Here is a 27404-nt window from a genome sequence, read left to right as displayed (position 1 = left end):
ATGTGTCATATGTGATAATTTTTAAATGTTAATTAATGCCTAAAGACTTAATAAGTGCTGCTTGACCTATTAATTATGTTAGACAAAAAACTTACAGTAATTGTTTCCTAAATGAAATGCTTAAATAAAGTGTTTAAAGTGTTACCATACGATGTTAACATGATGGCAGGCTGATTTTATATCAGCTTGTGATTCAGGGATAACCTTTGAACTTCTACTTTGCATGTCCGTGCAGAACAGAGCTGTGCCGTTTCCAGTTTCATTGAAAGATTTACTGCCCTCTTCATTCTTTTGGAAGGGAGAAATTAATACTGTGGGCCAGAACGTGCTGTAATTTAGGCAGGCACAGCAGAAGTGCTGCCTTTTGTGCGGATAAGCACGGATCCGTCCCCGGCGGCGCTCGGCCTGACGTCTGGCTCTTGTTATCTCCTGAGCAGGCTGGCAATGGCCATATATTCTGGGGTCCATCCTCCCCTCACAGAGAGACGGGCTCTAAGAAAGATGCAGTCATTAAGCAACAAGAAGGAGACAAAGTGTGGTCCAGTGCTTAATTGTTGTAAAGGATGGAGGGCTGCTTCATGGATTTCCAGGTAGCTGGAACAAAGCCTTGCCCCTTTTTATAAAGATGCTATGCCTTATTTGTTCTTGATCCCTCTGTAACAAAAACATAACATTTTCTTCCCATACTAGTGTTTTGAAATTTAAATCATTAAGCATTGTAAGGTGTTACTATGCGCTGATAGCTGGGAGAAATAAAAGACATCACAGTTTCTTTATAACTACAGAGGAATAAAGTGATTACTGTTAGCACAGAATTCATGGAAAGCTTGTGAGTCTTCTCTGATTTATATTTATAATTATTATATATGCATATATATTTTATCAACTTCATTAATAAGTAATATGATTTGTATCTAAATATATATATTTAATTTACTTGGTGCATAACTTATGAACATCTTCATCTTTTTATCTAAAGTCTAATAGAAAAAAAAAGTCCTAATTTTTAAACTTCATTTTAAAACAACTTTATCTGGAATTTTAACATTAAAATTGAGAGCAATTTTTAAAGAACAGTACCTGGGTTCTGGAGGACTATATTTTTCAGGTACTTGTTTGGTAACTTGGTGCTTTAAAAGAAAAAATAATGTAATTATCTGGAAGCTATTTCTCTTTTATGTCTGCTGTTCAACATAAATTCCATGTTATGACCTTTGTTTCTTTTATTCTCTCCTAGCATGTGTGCTCCCTATCATGGCCATGATGTTTGATGAAACCATGTCAATTTACTCTTTACGAAGGTTCTATATTCTTTCTCAAAAAAGCACTTTGCAGAAACACATTCCAATGAGCTACCCAGAACAGTCTCTCTTCCTCGAGGTTTAATCTCAAAGATGAGCAGTTTCCTGTATGGATGCTGTCCTTCATTATTTATGGAATGCACTAAAAAATATACACTTTGAAGCCAATATTCTGGTATTCTGACTTGTGTATTCAGGTACCATGTCCGTGTTTTATATGCTCTGACCATGAATATCCACCAGTGATCATCATCAGTGCTAGAAAATCAGGCTGGAACTGTAGTCTGATATAGAATGGCAATTTCTCACATTTTGTAGCATAACATGATCTATATTGGGTGATGATGAGGAAGGATTAGGTATAAAAGTTTTCTAAGTGTATGAAAGATGTTTATTTACTTTATTATGGTACTACAAGATAGTTCATTATGATCATAGCTCTTTGAAAATATTTTGTCTCCTGGAGTGCTACTGTACATTGGCTTTCATACAAATTTCCCTTTAATTGTCTACAATTTCTTTATAATTACTCTTGATATGAAACCCCTTGCAATTCAAAATACCTTGTTGCCAAGGACAGTATTGGAAGGAAGTGGCGGAAGGAAGGAAGTGGCGGAAGGAAGTGGCGGAAGGAAGGAAGGAAGTGACGGAAGGAAGTGGCAGAAGGAAGTGGTGGAAGGAAGTGGCGGAAGTGGCGGAAGTGGCGGAAGTGGCGGAAGTGGCGGAAGGAAGGAAGGAAGGAAGGAAGGAAGGAAGGAAGGAAGGAAGGAAGGAAGGGTGAAGTATTTTCAGCCAAAAATTAGTAGAGCAGAATTTCAACCAGACATAAAACCTGTGTGATTGACTAGAGGCAGACTCATGAATAAAGCTAAGTTAAAAGCTAACAGCTCTGACAATTTTTTTTTTCTTTAACTCACTGAGTTTCTTTAACTCACTCAGTATTTTTTTTAGAAAGAACAATGAAATTTATTCCTGTCACATGTTCAAGATGGTCAGAACTTTTTGCAACTTTAGCAAAGACTAGGTTTCTCACATTTATTGTCTCCCTGAGAGAAATGTAGAGGTATCAGTGACTTTCATGGCAAAGTATTGCAATCAGGAATCTCTAGTAGGATCAGCAGCAGCTACAACAGTTACTAATGGAAGAAAACTATTTCCCGGGTCACTGAAGAAAAAGAAATAAAAGGTGTTCATTTTGTTCATTTAAGGTAAGAATGATTTATTATCTTGAGGTTACTGGGGTCCCTGTCAGTTGCACAAGCTTAAGTAAGAAGTAGTAAGTAGTTCCATTTAAATCCCTGTTTACTTTGAATGATTTTGATCTAAATTAGGTAAGAATTAGAACCCCTAAAAAGCATTCTCTGTGGTAGTATGGACTGAAAGAGGGTTTTCTTAGCATCCCTACTTAGTGAATATACACATTACTCCAGGTGGTTGAAGAGTGTAGAATATAAATACAGTCTGTGAAAGGAGAACAAAGATCAGGGAGAGTGTTTTTCCCACAGCTATCTAGAAACCAGTAAATAAAGAAGTACTCAAGTTTTTGTTTCTGTCTTCTATATTATTCTGCAGCCTGGAACTGCCACCAAAGTGATGGGATGCGGACATGCAGTGCCACCTCTCTGCAAGGATAACTCGCCCCTGATGTCTTTGCGCAGATGTTTGGGTTAACTTGCACCCTCACACTGCAGTCCAGGAGCCAGCAGTTACACAGGCCAGCATATGAGTTGGTTTGTTAGGAAACTGCAGAGGTACGGTGGGGCCAAGATAATGCAAGCCACTGTGTATCTCAAAAGATGGTGAGGAAATACCATGGGATGTCTTGATATTAAAATCTTCACAGAGGTTCTGACGTATGAATTGAAGTAACAGTAACATAGTGGGCAAAGGAAAAATGCCACTATGAGAAAGGGTGAACTATTCCTTTTCCCTTCCTTATTAGGTTTCCCTCCTCCAATGAAAACCAATAGCATGTTTAACAACTATAACAGTGGTTCAAATTTGAACCCATAAGTGTATTTAAAAAAAAAGAAGTAGTTTAATTTAAATGCTAGTTACAACTTAAAATAACATACATTTTGGCTCATGATTGAAATAAATAATAATTATTGGTTTGTTTCCACTGTTCTTAGTGGGACACTAAGGTTGGAATAGATTTTTTGGCTGAACTTGTTGATAAGAACACTGTTCAGTGATTTTGTTGATAGCTGTTTTGGTGTTCACCATTTTTCAAGTGTGCTATGTAATAAAGCTGGTCTGAAAGCCTCGTGTGCTTATTAGATGCATGTGAAGTTATTTGAAAGTAGGTCAAATTATGTTCAGTTTATGGCCTAAAAACAGTGGCAGGGTGAAGATAGCCACTCTGATGTTCCCAATCCAGCTGTGCAGCTTATTTAAAAGGTACTATATGTGCAACAACTTAAAGATGAGTTGGTTGGTAAACTCAGCAGATTTGACTCAACTTAAGCTATCAGAAAATGACTCCATAATATTTGACTGCTGACAGGCAACATATTATGACTTAGGAATGAATATTGAAAAATATTTCCAGGCTTTCTTTGGTTGTTTGGGGCTCCTCAAATCATTTTGGGGGAAAATAAATCAGCTCGAGGGTTATAGAAGAGGTGCAAATATTATTTTCAAGATAGTAGAACTAAATAAATTTGAAGTGGAAATAATGGAAATCAGCGGAATAACTATTTGTATGTAGATGGTCTTAGTATTTAGTCTTTGACAAAATAAGCAAAAAATGCATAATTGGGTAAAAATCTATACCAGCAAAGTGTGCAAGCAAAAAGATAGTGAGGTTTCTTTAATTACACTGGTTGATCTAGCACATTTAACTGATAAATAAGTAATTAACAGTAACTGAAGTAATTAACAGTGACTAGCTTAAGCTTAATATGGTTTGGTTTAGTTTTTTGTTTTGGTTTTTTTTTTTTGAAATTCAACTTAAACCCTGAGATATAGCACAGAAATATCTCCATGTGCTTTCTGCTGACTAAACTGCTTGGAGTAATATACAGAGCATGATGAGCAAAGCTTTAAAGCACATAAATTTTCTGTACACTTATTTGTACAGAAGGTGATCAAACTCTATCTGGATGGATATACTTTTCTATGTTATAGAAGACACATGAAAAATATTGAGTTCAAGACATAAAAGTTTTAGACCTCCTTCTCTAACTTATAGAGTAAGGAGTAAGAGTACAAGTAAGGAGTCATGGAAAGGAGCTTGCTCCTCATAGCTCTAAATAAGAACTAAATAAGTTTAAAATATACAACATAAAATTAAGCATCTTACTCCTGATTTTTTTTACAAATATTTATGTTTTGCAATCCTAAATGTATTTTCATGCGTATTTCCTCAGATGTATTTTCATGGCTGAATTCAACAAATAGATTAGGATGCTTTAGCTTCAGCTTTGGGATCTTAAAATACTAATGGAATTTTCAAACATCCCTTTAGTGAGAGTTGCTTTTTCCCCACCAAATCAATACTTGCAACTTGCTAGCAGTAAAAAAAAAAAAAAAAAAAAAAACAAAAAAAACCCCAAAAAAATTCTAGAAAGAGAAGAGGACATCTTAAGTAACAGTAGTTTTTACTTAGGAAACTAAATTTTCAACACCAGAGTTACACGTATAAAAGCATTGTTATTATAGGAAGAAGCCAGAGGGAATGAATGGGGAGATTAGGACATCCATAGATGCGGTAGCAAAAATGTGTATTATTAAAATTTAAAAAAAATAATTGTTTTCTTTACAGCTCCACTCTCTTGTGAAATATATTCTTGAACATGACACGCCGCCGATTCTAACCTATGTGGAAATCATGCAGGTCATTGCCTCTCATATATAGAAACCTTCCAGCATCTAATACAATTTCAGAATCAGAAAACCTGCTTCTGTGCACCTGGTTCAGCTTCATATTCCTGGCCCACATGCAGTTCACCAGATGTTCTGCTATTTCATTGCTTGCATGTGTCTATGTGTACTTGATTGTGTTTACCAAAGAAAATGCTTTGAATAAAGTTATTGGAGACATTTATTTATTTCCCTGCTGAGTGACAAACCAGAGTAGAGATCTGAAGCAGATTTTCATCATGCTCCTTCCTAGAAGTGATAAAAAGAAAAAACTTCATGTTAATAAGGGAATGAGTCAATATTGTGTGCAACATAATATAAAAATTTACCAGTGTTCTGTGGCTTCACAAAATTCATATTTTATTGCTTTTACATAAAGTAAGAAATCAATAAACAAGGAAATAAAATTTATATAGAGGCCTACAATTTGGAACTGTAGAAAGAGTTATATTCCTGAAAATTTCCTGAAAGAATAGAGAAAATGCCAATGAGATGCTATATGAAAATGGAACAAATAGAAAAAATAGTCTGGTATGCCTTAAGGTGCTAGAAAATGTATGATGAACTAGTTTTATCAATATGCATGTGATTTTCTAAGGAGGTTAGTGTTGCTCTTTTAAAAAACCTTCTGGCTAGTAATTTTAATTTAGATTGCTACCTTAAAGGGAATATTATAAATAATTACAGATCACAGTTAGATCCCAGATAAGTGCTGTACCACTAGGCATAAATATATTGAATAAAAGAGTACTAAGAACTTTTTTAGTCAATAAGGTCCAGATTGTCAATTACTGGCATTGTAAGCACATAGGAACTCAGTGCCTCAAACAAATACACTGAAACTCTGTTACTTGTCTACATCTCTTGCTAGCTGCCACCCCTTCTCAAAAGAAATAACAGAAATCTGACTTATGTTAATATATCCTTTTCTTCTAAATGATCCTTTCTCTGTACCCATTGAGTATTGATTAAAAAAAAATCTCAAGGAATCTGTCCACATTTTTGAGATTTAAATTTGCTCAGCAATCACAAAATATCCTTGTTTCAACACGAGTATATCAGATAGATAGAGCTTTCCAAACAAAACAGGTTACATTGAGACATTGATAGGCTACGATTGGCACTGCCCTACTAATCAGAGTCACATGTATTCACATCTCTATCTGTTCCTGAAAGACAAAGTCCAGAAAGAGCAAATGAGATACATGTACCTCACCTCAAGGCTTGCATTGTTGAAAATATCAGAAGTATTTCCACAGCACCTCTAGTGCCTGGGTTTGTTTGCAAATTGACCTGAAGGCTCCATGTAATGGAATAAATAATCCTGCATCTTATATTCATTATGTATATTTGCTGTCTTGTCCAGCCCAAGGAAAGAGTCTGCACAATGCTTGGTGCAGGTTCTTCTGAAGACTTTGTTCACCTATTCAAGAAGTGTAAATTTTGAGGTTTACTCTCAGTGGGTTTTTGTTACTAGGACCAGATTTATTTACTGGATACTGCATATTTCATATCTGACAAAGGTACCTGAAGTGTCTGCTGTCAATTTCTTTTGTCTCTGTTTCTGTATCATCATGCTGTTTCTGCCAGCATGCTGACAAGAAAAATAATTTCCGATTTATTGCAAAACAGAAATCACTGAAACAATCACTCTAGTCAGTATGTGGTGAAAGTGAAAACAAAAACAAGGCACTGTCATTGTTGACATTAATTGCAGTATATCTACAGGATCCTTTCACCAGACAATTTTTTTCCCCCTTATGCCCTCTGAACTGTCTTAATTGTGCATATATTTGGGTTGGAAAGTTCAGAGCTCACTGAAAAAGCCCTTCTGTAACAGATGACCACCCAGAACCCCGGTCCAGATTCCAGCTGCCTTTGCCTAGCCCATGGGTCCCCAACTCACTGGCTGGTCCTGCTGGGTGGTCTGCACCCACTCAGCACGCACACACTCAGCCCTTGGGCACCCCAAACTCATGGGTTCCCCAAAGACCAGTGTGTGCTCTGGCTCACCTGATACTCCAGCCCCGATGTGAGGCACCTGCACTCCCTTGTAAAGTTTTTTAACCTTTACAAATGCATATTTTATCCTTTTTGTTGGTTATTCCAGCTTGAAATTTCCCATTGAATTACATATACATACCTATGGACATCAATTTAAATTCATTAGGGAGAAATATAAATGCACTGGGACCACTCCACAGCTACCAACTCTTACAACTCCCCCATGCAGGGACCTATGTGCTGGTCTCCAGAATCATTGGCATACAGAACTGGAGCCCTGTCACCCATGGTTGTTTTTCCATGTCCTAGAACCTAGATCTTGCATCACTCATGCATGTGATTGAGAGTGAAATTATGCAGAAAATGACAAAAAAAAAAAAAAAAGCCTTAAGAATAAATATAGATTGGACTGCATTGGTCAGGCAGAGGGCTCAGGCAAATGAGTAGTTATAGTACAAACCCTTTTTTTCCTTCCTTCTATTCCTCCCTGCCTTTTTCCTTTCCTGATGCTTTCCTTTGTCTCACACAAGATTCTCTCCCCATGAATTCCCTAATGGCTGTGTACTGTCCCACTGATCCCCCTGAAATATCCATCCTGTTTATTTTGTTTCCCCCTTCTCATGAGTTTCAAAGCCTGTATTCTCCTTCTACAAAGTTTTACCTACATTTTTTTAATGACTCATCAATTAATGCTTGAGAAGTTTTGCTATAATTTATCATCTCTCTTACTTGTTTGATTACCATGTGATTGTGTGTCTTTATTGTTTTCTTTATTATTATTATTCCTTGAAAAATTTCTTTATCTGATGACCTTAATGAACCTCTATTGGATTTGCACAGCAAGATCTTGGTAGTGAGTGGTAGAGGGTGTCATCTGTAAGGAGAGGCCAGAAGATGCCTGAGAGCCAGTCCCAGGTGGGTCAAAGACAAATCTGCCACTGGCCAAGGCAAAGCCCATCAGCAATGATGGTAGTGCCACTCAGATAACAGAGTTAACAAGGGAAAAAAACCTCTGGGACACTAACTGAGGCCTCTGACACAGAAGTGAGAACGTGTGAGAGGAACAATCCTGCAGACACCCAGGTCAGAGAAGGAAAAGGGGAAGGAGAAGGAGGAGTTGCTCCAGGCTCTGGAGCAGAGATTCCCCAGCAGCACATGGTGAAGGCCATGGAGATCCATGGTGGAGCAGAAATCACCTGTAGACCATCCACCAGTAGACCCTACACTGGAGCATGTGAGTGCCCGAAGGAGGCTAGGTCCTTATGTAGTCCTGAAAGGAAGGACCTGTGGACCCTGGCTGACCTGAACCCACCGCACAGCAGCAGCCTGTTCCTCAGGGACTGGACTCCATGGGAGAGACGCACACTGGGACAGTTTGTGGAGAACTACAGCCCATGGAAAGGACTCATGTTGGAGAGTTTTGTAAAGGATTGTCTCATGCCAGGGGGATCCCAAGCTGAAGCAGGGGAAGAGAGTGACAAGTCCTCTCTCTAAGGAGGAAGGATCAGCAGAGACAAAATGTGATTTACTGCCCCTCTTCCCTCTCCCTCTGTAGTGCTGCGAGGAAGAAGGTGATAGAGATTTCAGGAGTGAATTTAAGAAAGGAGGGGTGAGGGAAAAAGCATTTTAACCTTTAGTTTTTTATTGCTCATTGCCCTTCTCTGATTTAAATTGTAATAAATTAAACTGATTTCCCCAGGTTGAGTCTGATTTGGTGAGTAGTAAGACTGAGAGTGCATAAAGTTGAACAAACATTGATTTTCTGTGATTATGTGTATGAAACCTGATTTTCTTTACCTCTTCTTGCACTTTTTTTACTAATTCATTATTAGTGGCTATCTGAATTCATTTAAGCATGTCAATATCATCTGGTAATACTAGCAGATAATTTTGACCTTGTGATTCAAATGTGCATGGAAATCCTCTTAGTTATTTTAACAATATTTAAATAATTTCTAATCCACCTTATTGAATTACACAGCACATGGACCATAGTGTCGACTCTAAACTCTGTTGTTTTTCATCCAGAGAGGCTTCTTTTTTTCATTTCCATATCTAGCTTTTGCACATAAAAATTAATTTAAAATTTTTCACTGTATATTTTTTTAAGCCCTGTGGTTTCTGTTGTTGTTGACATGAGCACCAGTAGCATCTCAGAAAACATCTGTTTTCCCCATCTCTGTTCTGCTACTTACATCATGAAAAGGGAGCTATGCTGGCTGCAGATTCAAGGTGATTTATAGTGTCAATGCATTACTCAAAGCTCTCACTGCATTGAACTACTACTTCCACATAGCCTAGTGTTCACTTGGGCTTTGAAAGCAATTTAGATGACAGGTGCAGGCTCTCTGCATGTACCCCATACTGTGTGCAAACATAACCTTAGGAAAAAATTCCTATAGTTCTGAAAAAATATAGCATAAGGATCTGAAGATGCACAGCAAGTCTCATTCTTTCCTCATTACTCATTTAAACATTAAAAAAAATATGTTATAAAAATCCATATTAAATAATATTTAGTATACAAAAAGCTTTTAGGTATTTGGGATTTAACTCCACTCTATGAGTACTGCCATAATGAGACCTTGATCCTCTGAAAATTCTGTAATTAAACTTGCTTAGAGGCACTTCAATTAAATGAATAGATGCAGGTGTTCAAATGTATAAAAAGATGTCTAATCTCCAGTTATCATCCATAGAAACTACAGTTTGATTTATTTGGGTAAACAGGGGTGAGTAGTTCAAGGTATCTAAGGTGTAGAACCAGCAGACAGAATTTTTGAAGAGCTGTGACTATCTGGAGCATAGTAAGATGCCCACTGGGAAAGCCTACAACAACTAAATAGACATACAAGTTTAGACACATGACTCAAGATATTTTGTATGATTGTTTGTTTATTTTGTTGGTCATCTGAAACACTTTTTCAGTTCTGTAGGCACACAGTCCATTCAAGGCCTATAATTTGATCTTTTTTTGTGACAGCATGATTACAGTTGATTATTTTGTATGAGAAAATGTCAGAAAGCTGGCATCATTTATTCAGGACCAAGCTGCAAATACCCCTGAAGAGACGTATTAAGAACAGAATAATACCAGTAAAATAATACCAGTAAAATAATACCAATGAAAACAGAAATACCTTAAACATTCAAGAGAACTGAAAAACTTGGCAGCTTCACAGAAGGTGGAATATTTATAAGATCATAGGATAATTTGGGTTGGAAGGGACCTCAGGAGTTCTCTATTCAAGCCTACTGTTCAAAGAAAAGTCATCTTTGAAATCTGATCATGTGACTCTGCATTTAAGTCTTAAAAATGTCCAAAGATGGAGACTGCTCAACCTTTAAGCAACCTGCTCCATGGCTGGGCCCTCCTTGGGGTGAAAAGGTTTCCTTTTACACTCAGTCAAATTACTTTTTCTTTTATCTTGTCTCTTGGCTCTCATCACACAGCACTGTGAAGAGCCTGTCTTTATGTTTGGAAAATCCTGCCCATGTGTATGGAAGGGGACCTCTTAGATCTGCTCCAAAGCCATCTTCCCAAGGCTCAACTAGGAAGACTTGCTGCAAGAGTTATTACTTGCCAAATATGTGACTTTGCATTTGCTTTATTTAACCTTAGGAGGCTATTATAAACTCAGTCCTCCCATAGTTTGTCTATGTCCTTCCAAGTGTTCCTTCTGTTGTCAAATATATCAGCTTGTTCTCCATGGTTTGGTATTGAGATTGAAGGGTCCACCACATTGTCTCTTCCGTCGTGGCTAGTGAAGATGGTAAGTACAAAAGATCTAGAGGTGGACTCTTATATTACTCCATTTGTTACTGCCCTCCATGAATAGCCCAGCTTCTAATCAATTCTAATCAAATCAATTTTTTACCCACCTAGTTGAATACCCATTTAGACTATAAAGACTCAATTTTGATGTGGGAAAATAGTGTTGAAAACTCTGCTAAGCTCAACATGAATGAAATCCACTTTCCAATAATTTGAAAATTCATGCATTTTGTCAGACAGACCTCTTGTAAATCCTTGCTGAGTGTTCCCAGTTACTTTCATGTGTTCACAAATATACTCCATGATTTTCCCTAGGCTGAAAATGAGGTTGACCAGAACGTTGTTTTCTGTATTGACTCTTTGGCAAGAAATATTTTTAAAACCATTCACTCTTATTTCTTAATATTTAGGCATATGAATAACTTGAAGTTACAAAATTATGCCTTCTAAAGAGGACAAGCTGTTGTGATTGGTCAATGGAATAATAATAAGCACAGAACAATCAAAAGTTTAGGCAGAGGAACAACTACTATCTATGATACTTTAAAGGAAAAAGTCTAGTTGTTCAGCTCCAGGCACAAGCAGGTCATGCAATCTGGTAACAGGGCCTTGAAAATCATTGTGAAGAAGCCAGTATTGAGTACTTTGAAATACCTGCAGTGGATATCAGCAACAGAATGTTTTGTGTTCAAGAAAATAATTTTTGTTGTCCAAAAAAAAAAAAAAAAATCAGACAGGGATGAAAGCAACTCATAACCTAAGAGAACAGAGAGTCTGTCAACATCCTACAGGGTTTTTTTGCCTCCTTGAAGGGGTGCCAAATTCTTCATGAGGGTTCCAAATAAATCACAAAGAAAGAGGTGAAACAAGGCCAAAAAGAGACCTAATCCTATACTGGTCAGATAACAAGGAAAAATGCCTAACCTTGACAGCATAAACTGAACTTTGTATTAGGACAATTTTGTGCTGATTTCAGTGCATCAAAATAGAATATCAAGAAGGCATTCTTTACCCAGGTTCACCTGAGGAAAGTCAAAAATATGATCTCCCAGTCAGAAAATAATGCCCATCTGTTAGTATGATTGGAACAATATTAAATACTTCAAGACTGAAGTAATTCAAAATAGAGGATTTTATGGCATAAGAAACCCCATCTTGCTTCTGAGACAGAATGCAATCAGGAGTTGTATTTGCACTCAGACAATGTTGTGGTCAAGTAAACTCATTCTTCAGTTTTCAAGAAGGAAGTTAATGCACTAAGGATATTGAAAATGAGTATGACAATGTGTCTCTCGTGGTATGATGGATGAGTGTAAGGAGATACAATCTGTTTAAGCATCATTTAAAACCTGCCATAGTAGTTGGGAATGTGAATGCATGGTACCTGTCCTTGAATGCTTTGGAAAACAATCATTTAGCTGTATGACAAAGTGGGTGGCAAAGGAAGAACAAAGGTTTCTGCATAGAAATGCTTAGTGATGTAACTTCTCTGCTGTAATGTTATATAACAAATTTCAGGGCTTAATGAATTGGAGAATGTAGACTTCACTTCTACAAAGTCTACAGTTGCCTGGACAATAGTCACAAATCAAAAGCCTATTGAAAGAATATTAAACAATCTTCATGAGCCTTGGAGTAAGTGGTCAGCATTAATCAGGCTTGGGCAGCATGTATGCAAATGCTGAAATGCTAGCTAAATTTTGTAGTTTGTTTTCTTAACGTAGAGCAAGGGATTTTGTTTTTGTTTTTGGTTTGGTTTTGTTTTGTTATGTTTTGTGGGTTTTTTTTAGTGGTTTTTTTGGGTTTTTTTTGTTTGTTTTTTTGATTACTAACCAGCATGGACTGCATGAAACCAGAAAAATCTCAACAGGACTTTGAGATCAGATTTCTTGGCCTTCAGGAAAAATAACAAGCTAAGACTTAAAAAAAAAAAGTCATTTTCTGGAATCTCTGAAAACTGATTTAAAAATTAAACTGCAGAGAAAATATAATTAAATAAGGGATTATGCTGATTTATCTTATCCCTCATACCAGTAGTTAGGTGTTATTCATAGAACTTCCATGTTCCTCTCTGTGAACTTCCATGTTCCTCTCTGTGAGAAAACCAAGCCTTCAAATTTTGTTAGGTATTCAAAAATTTCTGCTTTTAGAAATAACAGAGGACATGACGTAACACTTAAAAATGTACCCTACAGCTTCCTCATTAGAATTTCATAATTTACCTCCATCTTTAATTAGAATTTAAAGCTGAATTTAAAGCAGCAGTTAGAGAAAAATTACAGCTAGATTTCCTGACCTTTAGCTGAAGTGTCCCTTTCACCTGAAGGTTTGGTAACTTTTTTTTTTTTACTTTTCAGGAAAGGAAGAATTTGCTCTGGGTTAATGTAATTGTCTGCCTTGGAGCAAGTTTTCAAAACATATATAGATGTAAATATTCAATTTTTAAGGCTCTGCATTTCTTCAGACAAATTGGATGGCCAAAAATGGAGTTATCCAGTTTACACAATCAAAAGTTGAGAGTTCACTTGGACAAACACATAGCAGAGAACTAGGAAAGCATTCTGGGAATGGTAGTTTACAGACCATTCCCAGCAAAATATGTATTAGGCAGCTTGAAATGATAAGAAAATAATTATAGATTGTTTCCTTGTAGGTGAGAGGGAGAAGAAATCAAAGTTCTTTAAAATTCACAAAAAAAAAAAAAATTATGTAATTACTGGAAATTGGACCAGCAGATCTATTTATTGAATCACTGTTTATTAAAGAAGACTAGAAAAAGGCCAAAAACAAGGCCAGGATTTTTTTTTTTCTGAATACAGAAAGAGCAGGAGAACAAGCCTGTATTAATTTAGCCTGTGGCTTATTTAAGAAATAATTTATAGTTAAGTTAGTAAAAGCCTAAAAGCTGTCAGCTTTGAGAGCTTTTTTAATTCTGAAAATAGTCAAAATTAATTTATTACAATGACTGCTGGGGCACTTTTGCCCTAAATGTATACAAGTAAATTGTAGTAATCTACATCTAAGGTACTCTCATGGCCTGTGTTACATAACGACTTCAAGAGATAAGTAGCCCACTGGGTCTACCTTCTAATTGATAATAAAAACTGATTAAAGAGGTAAGGTAGGGTTTTATTATTAAGTTTAAAATTTAGATTATCTAACTGCTGAATATCTGGAGTCAGGCAGATGAACCCCACCCTAGTCTGCAAGTAGACATCTGGAGAACAACAGTTTCACCAGATGCTGCAGAATTCTGCTTTACAAACGAAATGAGAAAGCTTTGGCTCCAGACTTTGCGAGATCTGAAACTGTTATAAAAGTCTGTACGAGTTTGAAGCATGGCCTGAATCTACATTAATAGCTGAGGTTAGACTGAGAATACCATTTTGTGGTATTCTTTTTCTTTTTTTTCCTCTTATAAGTGAGTTACATTTGTCTACAGTTACACCAAATTCTTTACTTTTAGAGAGGTACAAGGAGAAGGAAGCCTGATTAAACCAATTTTCTCTGAATGGGTCTTGCATTCTCATATGGGTCTTGCAATTATGGAGTGTGTCTCCTGATGTCTGATAGAAACTTTCCAAGTTCTTTCTATTTTCCCCCTCCTTTTTATAATATTGTTAAGGTCTTTTAAAGTAATGCAAAATAATTTAATGAGGTTTTTCATGGTCACTATTCTTCATTGTAGAGGTATATCTTGATACATGTTGCAATAAAATATAATCCTATTTCTTTCAAAGTGTTCTCTGGTAAAAACCATGTTTCTCCTGTACCATTGTCAAAAAATTCGCAATTAACCAGACTGCAAAGAACTCGCTCTTTGTACTTGTGCCATTTCTTAACATATTTTTTTCTCACAGGCGTTTAATACTTTTATTCTTAGTAATTTTAATCACTATATCCATGTCTGCTTTTTTGTAAATTCCCGTCTGTTTTCCCAAACAATACTCTGAGAAATGCTCATTATGGATTTTTTTAGCTTTTATTTTCAACCATCCTGCAGAAAAGATTTCCAAAGCAAAGTACAGATATTACTGTCATTTCTTTGCTGTTTATAAAGTTCCACTTTTCCCCCTCCTTTGCTGTGCGTTCGACCACAGGGGTATCCCTCTTGTATATTTTATAACCTGTCTTTGTCTGATGGACTACTGAGGGAAGTGCCTCCAAACTACATGGCAAATCAACCATAAAATAACTTGTGATGCTGCAGTCAAGTTTTTCACATAAAATTCTTGAGCTTCAGAGACCCCATGTAATGTGCACCTAAAATTAATTTAGCACATCCCCTCATCTGATCTACACTTCATTTACATTTGCAGTAGTAAGTGCAAGGATTTTTTCCCAGGAATTATGTCTATGTGATTCAAGACCTTTGGGTTTTAATACTTTGTTTGTACATTTAAAATGGAATTATGAAAAAGGAATAAACCTCAAAACGTATCTTTATTGTCGCTTCATTCTTGTGTAATAGCTAATTTCTTTTGCCATTTGTGAGACCCTCCTAACTGGATAAAATAGGTAAAAGGCAACAGTTGAAAACTCTAAAACTCTAAAAACTGTCAAGAGCAAATAGAAACCTAAAGGGTCTCACCTCTGTTCTAAATAATTCCACATTACTTTTATTCTTCAGATCTTTATTTTTTTTCTACTTAAATGTTACTGTTGAGAGGGTCCGGAACATTTTGCAAACAATGACCTCCAATTTCAAATTATTGTGGTTATTTCTGTTCTGGATTGTCAAAATGAAGTTCTCTATGTCTATTTCATTTGCTTCCATTTTCCTTAATTTTAGCATGGCCATCAGAGACAGTTTCAGCAGTGCATCCTAGTTCAGGTTATTGTTCTTGTTCCTTCTCAGTTGTGAACTACTACTGTTTTCTGGTGGTTGTTACCTTCTGCATCTACCATCTTTTACCTTTATTATCTGACAGACTTTATTTGAAAAAGGAGAAGGATCAGGAAAGGCCTTTCAGCTTTCACATTTTCAGCATCATGTCTCATTTTTCATTTGGCTGGAAGGCTTCTTCGGTCCCTCTTTAAGAAATAATTTATCTTTATGCTTCTGAGAGGTAGCTTGTGAAACTGTCCTCTGTTATATGTTGTTACAATGGCCTTAGGTCTTCTGTCTTTCCTCTATGTCCATACAGTGTCTCATCCTGTGGGATATCATCAGCCCTCACAAGCTTCTACAAAAGGCAATGGAAACAAAGTCCTATATACTATTTCCATCCTTTTAGTGATGGATGAAGTCAGAAGTAACCTTTGTCAGTCCGCATAAATACTGATCTCCCTACCTGCATCTACTAAAATTATGTGGTTACAGGTATTTAAGTGCAACATGCCACTGCAATCTAGCTTGGGGTTCACCAAGCTCCATAATCATTCAGCCATTTGGGACTCTTATTTATAATTGTCACATGAAGAATCTTTTATTTTCAAGTTACATTTTTTCAGTCTTTCCAGCCCATCTCCTCAATCTTTTTACCTTCCTGCAGCGGCTAATCATGATCCCTTTGCAGGCAGAATTTTATGTCTGTTTATATCCCATGTAGCATGAGATAAACATCATCAAACTTCTTTACAACTGCAAAAATAGAGACAGGACTGTGGTCCCAGGGTCGTTGAACTTTTGGTTTCATGGTGAGCTGCATGCTAAATTAATTCCAAACATAATTTTCTTGGAATTCAACTCCGGCTTCCTTCCCCTTTACAATCACTATGGTTCAGTGAGAAAAATCCAAGGGAGCTTGAGTAATCATGACAGATGGAGATTTTTAAACTTCTGTGCCCTCTGTATAGTTCCAGCCCTTCAGCACTGATGTTCCACCAAGGACCATTCTTAGCATCACCTCACTAATCTTGCACTGATGAAATGCATCTTAGGTTCTACATCTGCATTAGACAAGTTCATTAAATTTTGTGCAATGCTCAGACAGTGTGCTAATAGAGGGCACGTAAGTATGCAGATACAGAGAAATACCTGCTGATTGCCTGAAAGAAGTCTGATCGCCTAATTCTGGCAAAGTAGAATTTCTGTTCAGTCAGATTGGCCCCTTTGCTGAAGTAACCAAAAGAAGCTGAGCAACTGCTACTTTTGCGCCTCCTCTAGTCTTCAAAGTACCTGATACAATGTTTTGCTTAGGATATTGATCCTATTTCTGAGAACATGAATATTGTGTTTGGCTCTCTACATGAAGACCTGAGCTATAAATTTTGGGGGATTAATTTCATTTGTCAAGATTTAGTATAAGTTATGTATTACATGTGATATATTTATTCACTTTTTGTAAAATTATGTGCACTCCATACATTATGTGAGGTTTGATTTGAAGAGATTTGAACAGTTTGAGGTAGAGCAGCTATTTGGAGTGTAATTAAATTATCTCACTTCACTTACTTCCCTGGAAACCTCAATTAGAAGAGAGATAATTCTGTTGCAAATGAAGTGTGGTTTGTTTATATGTAGAAGAAAGAAGAATAAATATGGAAGGAAAGCAGTTAGTGGTGTCTAATGATGTGTGGGGAGAGTATGTAGCATACAAAACTGAGAATTTTCCGTGAAGAAGAGGGTGTTTTGTCTCAGATAATGGCTGTGATATGCATAATCCTTCAGGAATTACTATTATTATTAATTTGATAAGAAATAAGTTGAAAACACTTCAGTTCCTTCTAGCAATTCTGTTGTATTTACCTGATTAAAGTGTCAAACCATAGTGATGGGATATATCAGAGATTGTGGTGTCACATTGGCAGTGAACAGCTTCCTGTGGAAGGACTAACATGAGAGCATCTTTTTCATAGATCAGGCCTCTTTCTCTCCTATTCTGTTAATATTAAAATTATTATTACTGTCATTGTAAGAGGAAAAAGGAAATTATTCTTCAAGGAAGATTCTTCTGAATTCTGGCAAAGTGGCAACGCAATGCCAATTTGAGGAGGTATGAGGAGAATCCAAACTGTTCATCCCATTCTGAAACATAGCAGCTTCAGGAGAATTAGTGTCTTTGAGCTACTTTCTTAATCTTTTTGTTCTCAAAATCCGTCTCATGTCTAGAGGAGTGAGCACTTTATAATGAGATGATGTAGTTGAAAACTCCTGCAACTGGTGGGAGACCCACAGATACAGTGATCAGCAAAACATGTGCAGTGATGACTGTGAAAGATGTGTCATTGCAATCTGAGCTGTGTCTACACTGTGTGGTTAGGGCAAGCTGAATTTGCTTTCTATCTCTCTGCCCACTGCTGCTCTCCTATGAGTACCTGGAAATCATCTCTGGCAAAGAGGAGACAAACTGGGGTGAAAGTGTGTGAAAAGATGCACAAGCAGCTGAAGACCCAGCAGTACATTTGTACTATACATGTACTGTACTTGGCTGTCTAAGACCTGTGTGAATGTTTTTCTAACCTTCTGTGCCAATTTAAAGGCAAATAGAGCTTGCTTAATCCACAGGTATTTTAAATTGACTTGTGCTTTTCAGAGTTCCAGAGTTCCACGTTCATCAGATGAATATTTAATATAGGAGTAAAACAGAAAGGAAATTTCCCTAGATGTAGTGGTTTACAATTATCTGTTTGACTTGAAACTGAAATAGCATGTGCTGAAGCCTTATATTGGTCCAGATGTAAACTCCCGTGTGGATAGATCCTCAGTAGACAAGCCTCAGTATATGTGCATATATTTAATATTTGCCTTTTCTTTCCTCTCCAGAACTGCACCCACTGAGTAGATCATGATAAAATGATCTACTTATTTCACCAATCTCAAGTTTAAATTTTATTCTTGATGTCTGGCTTTAGTAAAAGTTAGTCCTCAAATACTTGACATACTTTAAAAAATGATCTGCAAATTGCTACCAAACTTCATTATGATCAGACACAATTGTGAGAATGTCACCCAAAAATGGATCTGAATTTAATGTTCGCCAGATTTAGTTTTGCAATTCAAAAATTTCTGATGACTCTAAGGAAAGGGACTCATCCTGGTTATGTTGGCTGTAGAAGCATCTTTTTCTTATAATTCAAATAAAAACCCCCCATGTGACTGCTCTGTTTACAGACTGGTGACTACTTGCTTATTTCTTTATAATTGAATTGCAGAATGCCCATTAAATACTACATTTATTTTTATATGAAAAATTCACCAGGTATAGGCTTTCAGGGAAAAAAATCAAAAGTTTATTTGAGCTGACAGTAATGGAAATACTTTAGCAAAGTGGGTCCAGGTTTTATCATGCATTTCTGGCAGGACTAGATTTGTAAAACAAGATCATGATCTACTGTGAACCTGATACAATTTGGAAGGAGTTTATTACTTTCCATACTGAGCTTGCTTTGTTTATCTGGGCCCTCGTTTGTGTGGTGGACAACATTTTAAAATCTTGAACATTTTTAACTCTGAGTATCATCTTATAAAGGCAATCATCTTTGCCTTCACATATATCCTTCACATAGCCCAGATGAAACTTTGTCTCTTTTTAACCCTCACCAAGTCTTTAAAAAAAATCAAGTTAAGCTAAGAATAACAGATGTACATAAAATTCCATTTAAACATTGCACTAGTTATGATAAAAGACAGGCTATTTCCTTTGTTCCCCTTAAATCCTTCCAGAATGCTGCTGTGAGAGTCAGTTTTATCTCCTGAAACTCCGGCCATGAAATTCCCCAATTAAAATTCTTTCACTGCCTACCATCCCTTTGGTTGTGTTCAAGGTCCTTGTCTTCCCCATCAAGGCCGTACTTTCATTTCTGCTTCATGTACTACTTTCCTTGACTGCCCCCCAAGATTCCCACCTAGGTGCCGCTTCCAACCCCTCCTTCTACTTTTATGTTTGTATTTTGTTCCCATTTGTCTATGTTGGAACAGGAGCTGAATTATTCCTTGGCAGAGGCACCTACAGTGCTTGAATGTCCCCACTCCTCAGCTGTGGTCTCCGCCCTTACCTGCCTGTTCCTCTGGAGAGAAGAGTTGTACAGCCACAGTGCATACCGGGAGCACTTTGAGAGCTGGAAGCAAAATTCTCTGCAGCCTAATTTAAGAAGGCTCTGTGGTTGGGAGTGAGAATTTCTCGCATTTTTTTGGATCGAGTTTAGGAAAAGATCATAGCACAAAAAGTCTCATGGATTAGACAGACACTGCTTTAACTTCCATCAGATATTCCTTCAAGGTTTCACACAGTGCTCTGGACCACTGAGGATTGCATGAGCTTTTAAAGTTCTGGTGATTTCATACCGTTTTTCAGCAGAAAATATTCACCATTCCCACATCTTTATTTAAAAAAAAAAAAAAGAAATCTTCAATTAAAACAGGCAATTTGCTTCAGTGAAATGCAGGATTTTCATAGTTTGCTGGAGCTTCAGATCAGGATGTAGCTTGCACATATTCCATATGTGGCATAATTTCAAAGAGACACTATGTGAATTGAAGATGAAAGTTTGTGTTTTAAATGTCTATCCCATGCTTGCTATCCATTGAAATAGGAGATATAAAGAGATGAACATTAGAGGGAAAAAACCTCTCTGGTTTGATAGCTTATATTGAATTTATATTGCTGTACTTGACTGGCAATTTTGTGCTTTCAGGTCACATCACAGCAAGATGATCCATCTATATCTATATACATATGGACATAGAAGAAATGTATACAAATTAAGGATCAGATATAATCAGGTTAACATAGCCAGTTTGATCCTAAGTGGAATTAAAAATCTACCCATTGCCTTTAATTTAAAGTTAAATATGAGAGGCAGATGCAAACTCTACCTGCTGTGAGCACGTTGTAGCAATTTGTCCAAGATAATGAAGTTTTTCACTTGCTTATTGCAAAGTTTTAGTAATCTGGAAAACATTCATGAGGTACTTTAATTCCTTATTAATTAGAATAAATTTGATATGAGTGGTATTGCTGGAATCTGAAGAGAGGATGTGAGTGTTTGAAATGTTTAGATTATGAATTACAATTTTTTCAGCAAGTCTGAGAGGATGACAAGAAGTAATGAGCTTATATATATGAACAGATCATGGCTTGACTTTTTCACACAAGGTAGACTGCTCACACATATCTACCTTTTTTTTTAAAGTTTTAATTCCCTAGAATAAATCAAAATACAAAGTAAATGACTGAGAAAATAAACCTGAAATATACAAAGAAAAAAAATGTTTGTTACTTAAAATGAATGTTTGTATTGCCAAAAAAGTGTACTTCCAGTGTAAGGACAAAAACTTTGGTTAAAGTCTACCTTACTGTCAGAGACCAAAAGAAGTTAACTTAAAGAGTTAACTTCTTTGTCTATCTTTGTTCTGTATATATCTGAGTATATCAAGGAAATTATAGAGATATTTTATTAGGCCAATTAAAACCAAATGATGCAAACAAGCCAAGTATAACATTTAGTCTGAGAACAATCCAAAGGAAAACAACTAAAGGGAGTCAGTGAATGAAATTCATTGAGAAATAAAGTACATGGATATAATAATGTACTAATACATTTTTATGGGAAATGGTCCTTGTCAAACTTTACTTCATTCCTTGATGCTAGAAAAAATGTTGTTGTTAAAATTAGAAATGTATATTTAATAATATTGGATATATATCAGATGTTTGAAAGCATGATATTCTGGTTTAAAATGCTATATAACATCAGTGTAGTATATGATATATGAATGAATAAATTAATGAATGACTAAATGAATGAACGAATGAATGAAATAGCATTTCTCAAAAAAAGTAGTTTCAAATGGAGTAACCTCCTTGAACTCCTTCCCAACTGAGTTCTGTGGCAAAATCCAGCTGCCTTTTAATAAATCTATCTGTGACAAACATGAGAAAACAAATACTCCTGAGGCATATGTTAATGATGTTCTCCCTGGTTAGCGACGTCTGAATTGTTTAGAAGCTGCCCACTTGAAATGTCCTCACACAGTAGGGATGGATATTGTTTTTCATTTCATGAATGTTTCCTTCAGCTTTAATCAAGATAAGAATGGTAATGCATATTCTTAGGTTATTATTTTCATTGCACAAAACTGAAGGTCTGTATGACCATGACCAATGGATGCTATAGAGTTATAGGACCAAACAGCCAGTCGTGCAGTTTCATCGACAACCCCCTTGAAGATGGTTTCTAGAGCAAACTTTGAAGAATCAGACGCAAGTTTTGCTTTAGAGGCAGCTCATCAATTTACTCCAGAAACATCCTGACAGCCATTTAATTTTACTATGGAACACTGAAAGCCTAATAATACATACTAAACAACTCAATGAGTAGGAGTTGTATCTAGGAAATTGGTATCCTGAAAATACTTTAAAAGCTGGTTTTGGTGGATTGACCCTGGCTGGATGCCAGGTACCCACCAAAGCCACTCTTTCACTCCCCTATTCAGCAGGACAGAGGGGAAAAACTATAATTTTCTAGACTCTCATGGATTGAGATAGGGACAGGGAAAGATCTCTAACCTGTTACTATCACGGGCGAAACAGACTCGACTTGGGGAAGTTAATCTAATTTGTTACCTATCAGATCAGACTAAGAAGAAATAAAACCTAAATCTTAAAACAATTTCCACCCACTGCTCCCCCCAACTCCTCCCTTCTTCCCAGGCTCAACATTTCTCCCAAATTCTCTACCTCCTCCTCCAAGAGCAACACAGGGGGATGTGGAATGGGATTCGCAGTCTGTTTATCACACAGCAGATTTTTTCTCTTTGAATTCTGTTATCTTAGAGTCACTACCATCATTGATAAGGGGTTGTCTTGGCCAGTGAGGGGTCAGTCTTGGACCCACACAGCATTGGCTCTGTTGGCCACAGGGGAAGCTTCTGTCAGCTTCTCACAGGATCCACTGCTGTACCACCCTGCAACCAACACCTTGCTGCACCTACCCAATACAGAGGTATTCTACAAAGATCAAAGATTTGAAAATGAATAACCAGGATAATGCTGTGTTAGCTCTTTCCTTATGAATAAAAAACTTTAGAAGTAACAAAAATAAAAAGAGATTAGTACCACATTTTTTTAATTTAAAACCTTTTTCTGAAAGAAAGAAAGAACAATCTGAAAAAAATCAAAACTAGCACGGGCTTGGAGATGGGAGATAGAATACATTGCTTCATTAATAGCATGTTAACCTTTTGCACATTATTTGATAGAATTCAAATGCAATCCCGGCATTAAGGCTTTAATTATTTTTCTTCTCGTACTTTCCAGGAAATAGAGGAACAAGGATCCAACATACCTTTCTAACAGCAGCACTGTAAAAGAAACTTCTAAACATTCTTAAAATTGTTTTATAAATGTGTGACAATTTTCTATCATAGCAAGGATCTGAAATTGTTAAGACAGACCCTTTTTAGTTCCATGTGTTTGTCCCAAAAGGTAATGCATGAGGTACAGAGAAACCCTATTATGTCCAAGAATGGCTTTATGCTTCAATTCATAGAGATTAAAAAAAAAAAAAAAAAAAGGCAAGAAAAATGTGGTTTTTTTCTCACAATCTCACTTAATGGTAAAAAATAAATTACCCTGGTATGTGAAATGTTGTCAGCTCTGTTTCTTCACACTGAAGGAGCAATGTGTTTGAAAATGCCCTGTTCAGATCCCTTTACTTCATTAATTAATACTGAATTTTTTGGTTTCAAATAGTTTCAGAACGGCTCATTTCTGGTACTTCTGCTTGTAACAGAATCATGCTAAAGTTTTATTACCTTTTACAAATGAATTTTCAGTACTTGAGTAGAACACTGAAACTAGCTTTGGAGAAGAAACACTCCACACAAAATGAAAATTCATTGTGAATAGTTTGAATCCAGATTTATACACTTCATTAAGATGTGTACACAGGGTAAAATAACAGACACAATTTCTAATTGCTCATTGAAATCAGCATGGTCCCATAACTACAGGCTGCAGGGCTCCAGCTCTTGACTTTTTAATCTGTTTCCTAAAGGTATCTATTTCTCATTGGAGGTGAGAGATTAATGTGTACCTGCTAAGTGTGAGGAGGATGGCAATGGAAATCAGTAGTGTTAATTAAATTACAAGAATTAACATATCCAGTATTTCTTCATCCTCTAAGCTTTTTCAATGAGAGTGAAGAGTGTTTTATAATTCATTCCTTCTAACAGAATAATCTATATCCAAAATCTTTGCAAAGTCAAAAATGAAATTTTAACTAATTGTTCATTTGTTTGGGGCTCCTCTCTCTTTTTCAAAAGAATCAATGGTTTAAAAACACAAACTGAAGAATAGATAAGAAAAATAAAAACTCCTTTTTATTGATCATAATGGAATCAAGCTTGGACCCTGCATTTTGACCAGTAAGAAACCATCATTCCAGTCCACAGAACAAAAGAGAATTAGTGGAAAACTTGTTCAAGAAAAGAAACAGAAAAAAAAGATGTGCCTTTGGCTTCTTTTGGAGGGATGTTTTGTTTCTTTATTTGTTTGGGGTTTTTTTCTCACAATTTTTTAAATATATTAATATTTCTCTTCACTGCTTTGCTTGTTTAACATTATATCTGTAGCTGCAAAATTGGTGAAATTGGAACAATTTTTTTAATAGTTTAAAAGCAACTATTGCTGAGAATTATAATGAGTGTGTTCACATTGAAATATTATGAATTGATAGATAAGAAAGGCTTGTTATGATGAGGTACAGCATTTTCTTCTATCATATTTTATCCTCATTTCAGCAACACACTTGAGGTACCTTTTAGGCTTCTTTACTTTTGGGGCCTTACCTACTTGGACAAATTGCATTGCTTCACCACTGTGGTACTTGGTGAAATTTTGCTTCTATTTGTAATGTAACATTTTGAAATTTCTTTAAGGTAAAACAGACAAACAAAAAAGAGAAATTGAAATTCTAGGTCTTAGAGATTTCTCTTCACATTTACGTTGTACTTAGCATATGTTCCTCCATCTGTTTATATTTGACTTTTCTTTTTGAGGTTAATTATTGTTTTCCATCATAGCTAGAGTTTTGATTTGTCCTTTTTTAAACAATTTTCTAACTGGTGCAGCTTTTACATTTTGGAACAAAATTTACACATTTATAAATACACAACTGAAACTATTAGTCACTGATCTTACAGCAGGATTTAACATTTTATAAAGCTATAATGGTCTTTGGTAATTCTGATAACTTTCCATCTTTCACTGAACTCTATTAACATGAAATTTGTAAGAACAAGGTTCACACTGATGTTAGTGGGATATACTAGAGAGGAGAGGATTGAAATTACAGGTGCAAAATCAGCTGTTATTGCATTTTTTTTTAACCAAACTAGTAATCCTAACTACTTGCAAAATGCCAGCATGTTTCAAGAAGAACATCAGTTTCTGAATCACTGCTTGACCTATTATTCAAAGATATCATTCAAAAAATTAATATAAAAATCAGTAGGTGAAACTTTTGAGCTGTATCCAAATTAACATACAAGTGAGAGTTATTTCCTTAAATAGTCTGTGTCTTCTCTTGTGTTATATATGAAAAACAGCTATGGTTGATAAAACATATAATAAATAAACAATATATTCAAATATCAGTGATGAGTAGTTAATTCACAGTTTCAAACCAAATGAAACATTTTGTATTTATTACTCAGTTTGTTGTATGAAGAAGCCCTTAGATAAGGGATTTTTTTTCTTGCTGCTTGTTGCACATTTCTATTTTTGACAGCAATTCATCTTCCAGAAAGAAACAATTGTTGTCTTAGTTGTTTTAGGACCTATGTGAAATGAGAACTGACACAGGAAACATAAAAGTACAATGAGATAATTAGATTTTATCAATCTTTTCTTTCGCTTTCTTAAAGCTTTCTGGTGCTTTAAATTATCAGCAAAACCTTTTTTTGCTCACCTTCAGGCAATCTTCCATCTCATTGATAAATGTTATTTTCTGTGCTGATCTCATAGCATAAATACGTGCATTTGCTCAATGCTCATCTTCTGACTCTTATAATTTTTATGCCAGTAAATATATACTTTTTTCACCATCACAAAACAACCCCAGTCTTGTTCCACTTGCATAATCAGCTATTTGACTTTCAGTAACATTTTCCACATTCACACAGGAATTTAATTATTCCCATTGTTAAAATAGATTTGCTTTTATGAGTCTTTGATACGATGCTAACATGAGTTCTGTCTGGTGGTATAGCTTTTCCTTAGTCATTAAGCTGTGAATACTAAGAGAATTTTGCAAAGAGGATAAATTTTTGTGACTGTGAGTATTCAAAACTGAACTTTTGAATCCCCCAAAAAAGTCTTATGTTTGCCGTATGAAACTGGTATGGATTGTATGTAAATTTTTGAAACACCTGATCTAAACAGACTTAGCACATCCTAAATCCTTCAGTTAATAAAAACACAAGAAAGAGGAACACCAATTGCAAAGCTGTGCTTTTGTAAACAAACTCTTTAGTCAGGAAAAAACCTGGAGGCTTAATATACAAAGCAGAGGGGCTGATGCTAAACAAATAAGATTCACAGAAAGAAAATGGCTTTTAGAAGAAGTAGCATCAGAAAGGACATGGTAAAATCCTTATTTTTTCTCTGGCTGGAGGAAACAACCTGAAAAGGAGGAAGCATATGAGAGATCACAAAGATGAATTGAGATGAAAGGCGGGAGACCCCAGCAAGGCACCCTGATGGATGACCCCTGAGATTGGTAACTGTGACCAGAACCATGGCATGAGCTTATATAACTTGCTGCCCAACTTTCCCAGTTCTCCCTGAGGGGAAGAGCAGCTCAGTCCACTGAATGTAACACTGTGGGCTTGTGAGTCTCTCAGATGACTGATTACCTCTAATCTCATTGGTTTTTAAATAGACCACAGTATTGAGATCCACTGGCTGTTACTTACTCTTTGTCTCCTGGGACAAGAATGAAAGACACAAGAGACTCTCAGAGTGCACTGTGTCCAAAAGTGGTGAATAAATAGTCCAGAAATCAGATTTTTCAACAGGCAATTTCCATAAAATTTTCAGCCATTCAAGTTGATGACCATGTTTTAAAAGAATGACAAAAAAAAGAATTGGTTTGTCTATCTCAAACATCTAGCATGTGACAATGTTTTAGATTGATGTTTAATCCATTTTCATGTAGTGAATCCCTCCTTTATTATTAAGTAGGAGAAGACAACTATCCATATATTCCTAAAATCAGGTCCTTAGTTAGGTAAAATCCACACTGGATTTACCCCAATCCAACTACTTCTCTACAGAATATTTGTAGAAATTTGGCAAATACAGGAATCCTGGTTCACTAACCATTAGTTTTGACTAAATACCATCCTCAGTAGCAAAACACAAAATAAATAGCCATCTGATGTTTAAAAAAGGACATTTTTTCTCTTGAGCATTAGAACTGGTCAGTGCAGAAAAAAACAAAACAAAACAAAAAAACAGGAAAACCAAGCCCAAAATAGAAAACAATCAGCTACAGGCACAGCTATCTATAGA

At 36.0% G+C, this 27404-nt stretch overlaps 1 long non-coding RNA gene across 4 annotated transcripts in view; it reads left to right on the top strand.

Moving 5' to 3' along the window:
• LOC113459322 (uncharacterized) overlaps nucleotides 1-7567 on the top strand; it is a 78194-nt gene extending 70627 nt beyond the window's left edge. For all 4 annotated transcript variants that reach the window (XR_012579052.1, XR_012579051.1, XR_012579050.1 and 1 more), the window contains 3 exons: nucleotides 438-590; nucleotides 1238-3052; nucleotides 5068-7567. This is a non-coding gene — a long non-coding RNA (uncharacterized LOC113459322). The remainder of the gene's footprint in view (nucleotides 1-437; nucleotides 591-1237; nucleotides 3053-5067) is intronic.
• Nucleotides 7568-27404: the final 19837 nt, after the last annotated feature.

This window comes from Zonotrichia albicollis, chromosome 2 (genome assembly GCF_047830755.1).
Source record: "Zonotrichia albicollis isolate bZonAlb1 chromosome 2, bZonAlb1.hap1, whole genome shotgun sequence".
Classification (NCBI taxonomy): domain Eukaryota; kingdom Metazoa; phylum Chordata; class Aves; order Passeriformes; family Passerellidae; genus Zonotrichia; species Zonotrichia albicollis.
This window is presented reverse-complemented; position numbering and strand designations above follow the sequence as displayed.